This window comes from Drosophila virilis, unplaced genomic scaffold (assembly GCF_030788295.1).
Source record: "Drosophila virilis strain 15010-1051.87 unplaced genomic scaffold, Dvir_AGI_RSII-ME tig00001170, whole genome shotgun sequence".
Classification (NCBI taxonomy): Eukaryota; Metazoa; Arthropoda; class Insecta; order Diptera; family Drosophilidae; genus Drosophila; species Drosophila virilis.
In genome coordinates, this window is record NW_027212828.1 from 3128806 (window position 1) to 3136195 (window position 7390).

Below are 7390 nucleotides of genomic sequence, written 5' to 3' on the forward strand. Positions count from 1 at the left end.
ATAAAAAAGTAAAAGAGGATAACCCAATGTTGTAGGAACAACATAAAAATACTTATTTGGAACTCTAGATAACAATGATAAAGAAGAACTCGAAGATAAAAAGAACTCAGTAGCTCAAAACAGTGTTTAAATTAACGAACTCAACCATGTAATTAAAGCGGTTAACCAAGGAATAAAAATGCTAAACAAAGAAAAAGAAGAATCTAAACTGCTGGAGCTACAGGCATTCTACCACTAACCAAACAACGTATAGACTGGATATTACATAGAGGAAATCGAGCACAAAAATATCGGTGTCATCTGGTCCAAAATCGCGAGCAAGGGAATCAGATATACATATGACTTACAGGATTACACTTGTCCATATGACTTATGCGATAGAACGGCAACGCTGTTTAATTTAATCTCGCTCGCACTTACTCTCAGTGCTCTCTCATGCTTATGGATCGTTTAAATGTGTGCATGTGTCCGACAAGCAAAAATGTCTACAAATTTAATTTTTTCAAAAGTCGTTGACATTTTTACTCTTTTGAAGGCATGAGTAATATGAAATTGTTTGGTTAGTGATTATATGATATATATTCAGTATGTCCACTACGTCAACGCAACAGGTTTTATTTGGTTAATGCTTCCGTATACCTGCGATGACTGCGTATTAGCATTGCCTTGCTGAAGTTGGCTGCGGTGGTAGCTTCGATATTCATCACCATCCAGTGGCAAGTTTAGCATGGCGTATTATCCTTAATTTATCGAACTTCACAAGATTGGCTTTTAAGAAAGAACATGGACTTGAGCCAAATATTTGGGATCCGCATATATAATGCTGGCTGCATATCTCATGCGTAACCCATATCCTTTAAAGAAACCAATATATCTACTAGAGCAAATAGCATATGGACGAAAACAGAATTTACACTCCATTCCCTGCAACTCCTGCATCTTTGAAGTTGTTTTTATAATTTACGGATAATCTATTATTCCTTGGTATGAATGGGGTCAAGTTTTGGTGGATAAAGCTTAAATTCATATCCAGAGATCATTAGATAAATCCAAAAACCTGATTTGTTGCAAAATTATTTTCAAATACATACATAAGAACTTAGTAGAAATTCCGTCCGTAACTGTGGTAAATTGGAAGAAACGGTTGTATTAGCTTATTGCTTACCATCCGATCGGCTTCAAAATCATTTTAAAATATCTTTGTCAAAATTAGTTTGCGATATGTTTCTTAAATTTCGCAAAATCCAACATTTGGTTACCGCTTCATTGATTTTTAACATGATTTTAAAAGATTTGAAGACCAAGGGAAAAGGATAGGTTTCAATTTTCCATAGGCGTGTACCTGGCGTAAAAATTATATCGTTAAATACTAACTCTAACTCTAAGTTATATGCCCTAAAAACTAACTCTTACATGAGCGCTTACTAAAAATAATTGATTTATTTATATGGCTGCTTATTAGCTTCGGCCAATCAACCAACAGGAAATAGTGTTTCTCAACAATAGAAGCGTTCAGTGCAATGTAGTCGAGATCAAAAAATCGCTTCGCGGCTGCCAGCATTATTAGAAAAAGAAACGTGAACAATAGAACTTACAATTGTGCCAAAGCAACATACCCAACATATCGTGATAACGCTACGGATCTAGCTTGTGTTCCACATATCATTAAATGCATGAGGTAATTCTTACCCGAACCAATGGTGAGGATAGGTACTTTTGAAACTCACATGTTACCGACAACCTGTGGGACACCAATATGTCAAATTTTAAAATGTGACATTTTTTAAGTGGCTATTATACAATTAATAAAAATAATACGTATTATAAATACTGACAATAAAGACGAACATATACTCACGGAAATTCGGGTTATTTTATACATGAAAGAGACAATATTAAATAATCTTAATAAAATCCGAAATGAATTCGAAATAAATACTAAGTTTAGGAAAGCCCCATAATGCATGGATACCCTTACAAGCCCACTTGGAAAATAGAACAAATTGACGAAGATCATTATAAAGAGACTAACAGAGGTCGAAAAGTTAAGCAATATAAAATAAATTATCAAAAACAAAAGAAATTTAATAAGAACAAATATTTACTGGAGGATGAAATTCCAAATCAGGACCTATAACATTCATTTTTCTGGCACTAATGATGTCAATTATATTACCAGGAAGTAATAACCAGTTTCTAGATATCAACCCTATCAAATAAACAGCTGGACTCTTAATCTTTAAAATATACATGATAGACATACCAGATAATTATGAACACCATTGTCTCACAATAAATTTTTAGACACATATGACAAACGAATGTTACAGACAAGCAAATTGAAAAATATAATACAAATTCATTATTCAATAATGACCGTTGGCTAGGTCTGCGTGGCAATGCGGCCTCGTTGCGTCGTCTGCTGCATTTTCAGGAGTAGGTACCCATCTCCATTGGGAAACCTTAGTTGACTCCAAAATTTCTCCCAACTCGATTTTTCAAGAACTGCTTATATCGACGGTGGGTGGTGCCTATCCAACGCAGCACTGTTTTGAGGTATAGTATAGCGTCACTGATCGCCATACTGTGCTCCTTTTGACAGTGTCCATTAGCCTCGATCCTAACACGGCTGCCTGCAATCCCAGTCGTGGAATTGACATAGTTTTCATTGGGGAGCACATCGTCTTGGCACATATGAAGTATTCTCGCATCTCGTTGATGTCATAGGTGACCCTCAAGTAAGTTACAGCTGTGAATGCTGACTGGCTAGCGTCGACAAAAACGTGCAGTTATATTGCCAGCACAGGTATTGGGCCAAATTAATGGTGCGAGCTCAGCAATCCTTCCACGTTGGCTTCAGGAAGCCATTTACTTAAGGCGCGGGCGATTTCATCTAGTAGGGGTTCATCCCATTGCACATTTCTTCGCCAGATCTCCGGCATTAATAACTTTCCAGTTATCATGAGAACCTAAAATAGAAAAGAATCAAATGTTGACATGATCAAGCTCAAGAATTTGCTTTTCGTAGGAACTCGCTCCAAATTAAGCACACATCAGGATACTATGTGGTACTTCATGTTGAATTTGAAATCGTCTGCGGCTGGCTTCCAACACATGCACAGGCACAAGTCAAATTTAGAATTTATATGTATTTCTCTTATTCTTGTTGATATGGCGATGGCGTCGCCTTCACTATTAAAACTATCCACATAGTCGTCCACATAGTGACATTCAATACTAGATTTAACCGCGCGACGATCTGAATCCTGATACTGCAGGGCATTCATGGAGTTTGAAGCACGCTGCTCCATTACCCTCATCTCACAGGAATCGGGCGCATCTATCCTGTGGCCAAATCAACACTTGATGGAAAATCTTTCGGATATCCCCACCAACGTCAACGGCACCTTCCCGAAATTGGAAGAACAGCCAGCAGCGACTTGTAGTGCTGCGGCACCTTGGATAATGTCGAGTTCACTGAAATGTCACCGACCATTGCTGCCGCGTCAAGGTTACTCAATCGTGTAACAAATGACACGATTTTAGGTATGCTGTGCTCTTGAATTGCCTGCACCTCTCGAATACAAATTAGGTGGCTACGTATTAGTTGTTCAGGGCGTCGTTCATATCTTAAAAGTAATTGTTCCATCACGTTGTTCCTGGAATGTATGAGCAACGACTTCACAGTGTCACGTGCTTCGCCTTTGAGTGTTGGCTATTCTCTATATTCGTACAGTTGTACGACAAAGTTGTTTCCATAAACGTGCAGAAGAATATAGGCCAATCCTCAGGTTGGCCTCCAAACTCGGGTAGATCTGGTAATTTGCATAGCAGACATACATAGCTCTAAAATGATCGCTTGTTGGATCTCTTGTGCCAGCATGTAGCTGAGCGTTGGCTGCGAAATGCCTGCAGAACAATATGGTGTAGAACAGTTATCCCGAACAGTAGCCAGTTATATCGCTTGCAACTGTGGTTCCAAATTTCTACTCAATGACGTTGGCAATGCCTAACGATCTAGCGATCTGCTCAAAATGGCAGTTCCAATTAAACTTTCACTTGAATTTGGGACTCCACCCAAAATTGACGTATGACGAGTGAAAGTTTGACCACTCGTCGATGACTCTCCGCTCAAAGGTCCAAACAAAAATGGCGGTAGGTTATCTGTATCACGCACGCCAGCATTACTCAACTTTACGGGATCAGTAGCTGAACTCACATGTGCTTCACCAGTGTTGGACCTCTGCAACTCGTGCTCTAGCGCAGCGACTCTCTTTTATCAAATGCATGACTTGCGTACTTGAGAGTTGCATGCTTAGGCTTGGCCTTCCTTTCAAAATGTTGGCTCGTGCACTAACTCCCGCGGCCACAGTGCCGTTAGGTTGTACCACTAACCAAACAAAATATAGACTGGACAGTCGGAGTACGGCAATAGGGCCGCTCGCTTTCTGTACGGCTGGCCCAAAGTCGCCTGCGTTTTTGTTCGGGTTCATAAAACTGTATCGCTGCTTTGGCTTACTCTCAGTGCTCTTTGAATTTTCAGTACAACGGTAAATACAAACAAGAGGTTCTAGTCGGGAGCTCCCGACTAGGGGATAACCTGAACCCTCTTCTTCCAACATCAAATGCATATATATATTCTATTTTAGAAGCTATATGACTCTAGCTATGTGACTCTAGCTCTTTTTATTTACCAAAATTGCCCAAAAAACAGCATATTTACATCGATTTTTATCGATTGCTTGGAAACGGAGTATCTTATCGATTATCGGAAATAAACTCGATCTGCGCGGGCACTAGGAGCACCTACATCTAAAATTTCAAGTCTCTAGCTCTTATAGGTTGTGACATCCTTGCGTTCATACATACGGACAGATGGACAGACGGACGGACGGACAAACAGACAGACATGGCTAGATCGACTCGGCTATTGATGCTGATCAAGCATATATATACTTAATGGGGTCGGAGATGCTTCCTTCTGCTTGTTACATTCATTTGGAATTTGGAACAAATACAATATACCCTTATATCCATTTTTAATGGGTTCAGGGTATGAAAAAAACAGACAAAACTAAAATGAGGCAGTATTTGCGCAGATCGAGTTTATTTCCGATAATCGGTAACTTACTCCGTTTCCAAGCAATCGATAAAAATCGGTATCGATATCCTGTTTTTTGGGCAACTTTGGTAAATAATAAGAGCTAGAGTCACCGAACATATAGCTATGACATATAGCTTCTAAAATAGAATATATATATGCATTTGATGTTGGAAGAAGAGGGTTCAGGGTATCCCCTAGTCGGGAGCTCCCGACTAGAACTTCTTACTTGTTTTACATTGGCGTTTTGAATTTTGTTATGTTTGTGCCTTATATCAATGAAGAATACTTAGAATAATAATATGCAAAAAAAAATTAAGAAGAAATAGTTTAATTCGATAAAATATTAGTTTAAAAATGAATTTCTGTGCTGTTTTTCAATTTGCAAACAATTACTTGACAAACTGTATGTATATTTCGACTCAGCTCGGTTTCCCAGTCAATAATAACCGTTTTTTTTTTCGTAAATTCCTGCATAAAATATAAAATAAGCGAACAAAATATGTCGTGTCAATGAAAAATAGTACTAAATTTATACATTGCTGATATTATTTATATATATATATATATTAATACGTACATGTGAAAATGGTATTTGATTAGATTAAACAAGGATATATTAAAGGTAGTCGTCTAAGTCGTTGGATAAAGTTCTTGTGGGTCATGTTCTGTAGCAATAGGGGTACTAGCCATATTTGACTGTGTACTGCTTGTCCCTGCGATATCTAAATTATTAATGCTTCTGATATTTCTAATTGAAGTTGTTGACTTATTGGAGCTGGGTTTTCTAGCTGAGCCACGCAAGTTATTATTCCCTGTAGATGCTGGCTCTTCATCCTCCGAACATTCGACACTGGATATTGAAAAATTATCCTTTAAAAGAAATGAAGACGTTAAGTAAGAATGTTATAAGTAAATCAAAGTGAAACGTTCTTTCTTACCGCCTCCCTTTGTGCTTTGTAGCCTAGTAATTTAAGCTTGCGTTCTTCTCTCATACGTGTGAGTCTCATTAAAAGGGTATAATGTTGTTCCACCCGATATAAACAAGTTTTGCATATAGTTTTGGGTAATGGATCTGTGGGAGATATCTAAAAAATAATATGTGAATGAGTTTTGAAACTATAAAATATATATTTATGTTAATGTACTTACAGTAATAGGCAAGTAGCCATTGATTTTTTCGACAAGACATAAACGCTGGCCATGGTCTCCATAGATGTGTATAACTGTTCTATGCATTTCTGAGCAAAGGCGGCAAAGAAATCCAGAAATACACGCCTTTTCAATACTTCCCATAACTTTAATTGTATCAATATCGTTGTTTTTGTGGGAATCAAGATATATGGTTTAAAAAAAGAAATTATGCACATTCATATATACATTACAATTTATCATAAATACTAACTGTTACTACTTAATACGTAAAGAACTGCCTAAATGTCAAAATACTGCATTCTCTAGTGCTCTCACACACATTTGTTTTTGCTCACAATAGCAAGGTTGTATTTCGATAGAAAAATAGTTGTAGCGCTTTTAATATCGATATAATATAACACTACCATATTTTATAATTTGTGTTGCATTTGGTATTATCACTAACCAAACAATACATAGATATACCAAACAGCCTTTTTGGAGGTTAACGATAAATCGGAACGAGGGAACCCCAAGGGTGCCTGCGGCCATTTTAGTGTGCCGAGACAGAGTAAGACTGCTGAGAGTCACAGCCGAACGCCGGCCTCGAAAGCTGAATGTTCAGTATGAAGCCGCATCTCGCTCAACGCACGACGTCGCTGCGGCTGACGCTTTTCCTTAATAAATGTATATATGCTAGTTTAAAGTCCTAACAGCCCAAAAACATATGTGTGTATGCATGTGCCGCGCTCTCACTCGTTGCTTTGCGCACTTCTGTTCATCTCCATCTCCCTACATAGCTTCCCACAAAACCTCGAGATCTACAAACATAAATGCTCGCGGATGTCGCGAGTCTGAAGTTATTTCTTCAATTGTATGCCTATTGTACATGAGGTAGCAATAGGCATACATATTTAAATGCTCCAGCATGTCTTCGTCCAGTCAGGCATAAGGCAAAGGTGACCTCGACGAGTGTGCCAAAATTCGAACACTAAAACAAAAACTTGTTAAACTTTCTGGTGGAACAGGTCTTAAAATGTTAACATACAAAAATCTGAAAAGAATGTCAGAATTATTGCGTGTTCAAATAAAATAAAAAAATTAATTATATATAACAAAATTATTATTTTTCACAAATTTGAAACTGTGTAAGAA

The 7390-nt window shown here is 37.8% G+C and overlaps 1 long non-coding RNA gene across 1 annotated transcript; it reads right to left on the reverse strand.

Annotated features, from left to right (window-relative positions):
* Positions 1–2616: 2616 nt before the first annotated feature.
* Positions 2617–5739, reverse strand: LOC138911491 (uncharacterized). The gene is made up of 2 exons (XR_011417110.1): positions 5682–5739; positions 2617–5572 (listed from the first exon to the last, which is right to left on the reverse strand). It is a non-coding gene; the product is annotated as an uncharacterized lncRNA (long non-coding RNA).
* Between the last annotated feature and the right edge of the window lie 1651 nt (positions 5740–7390).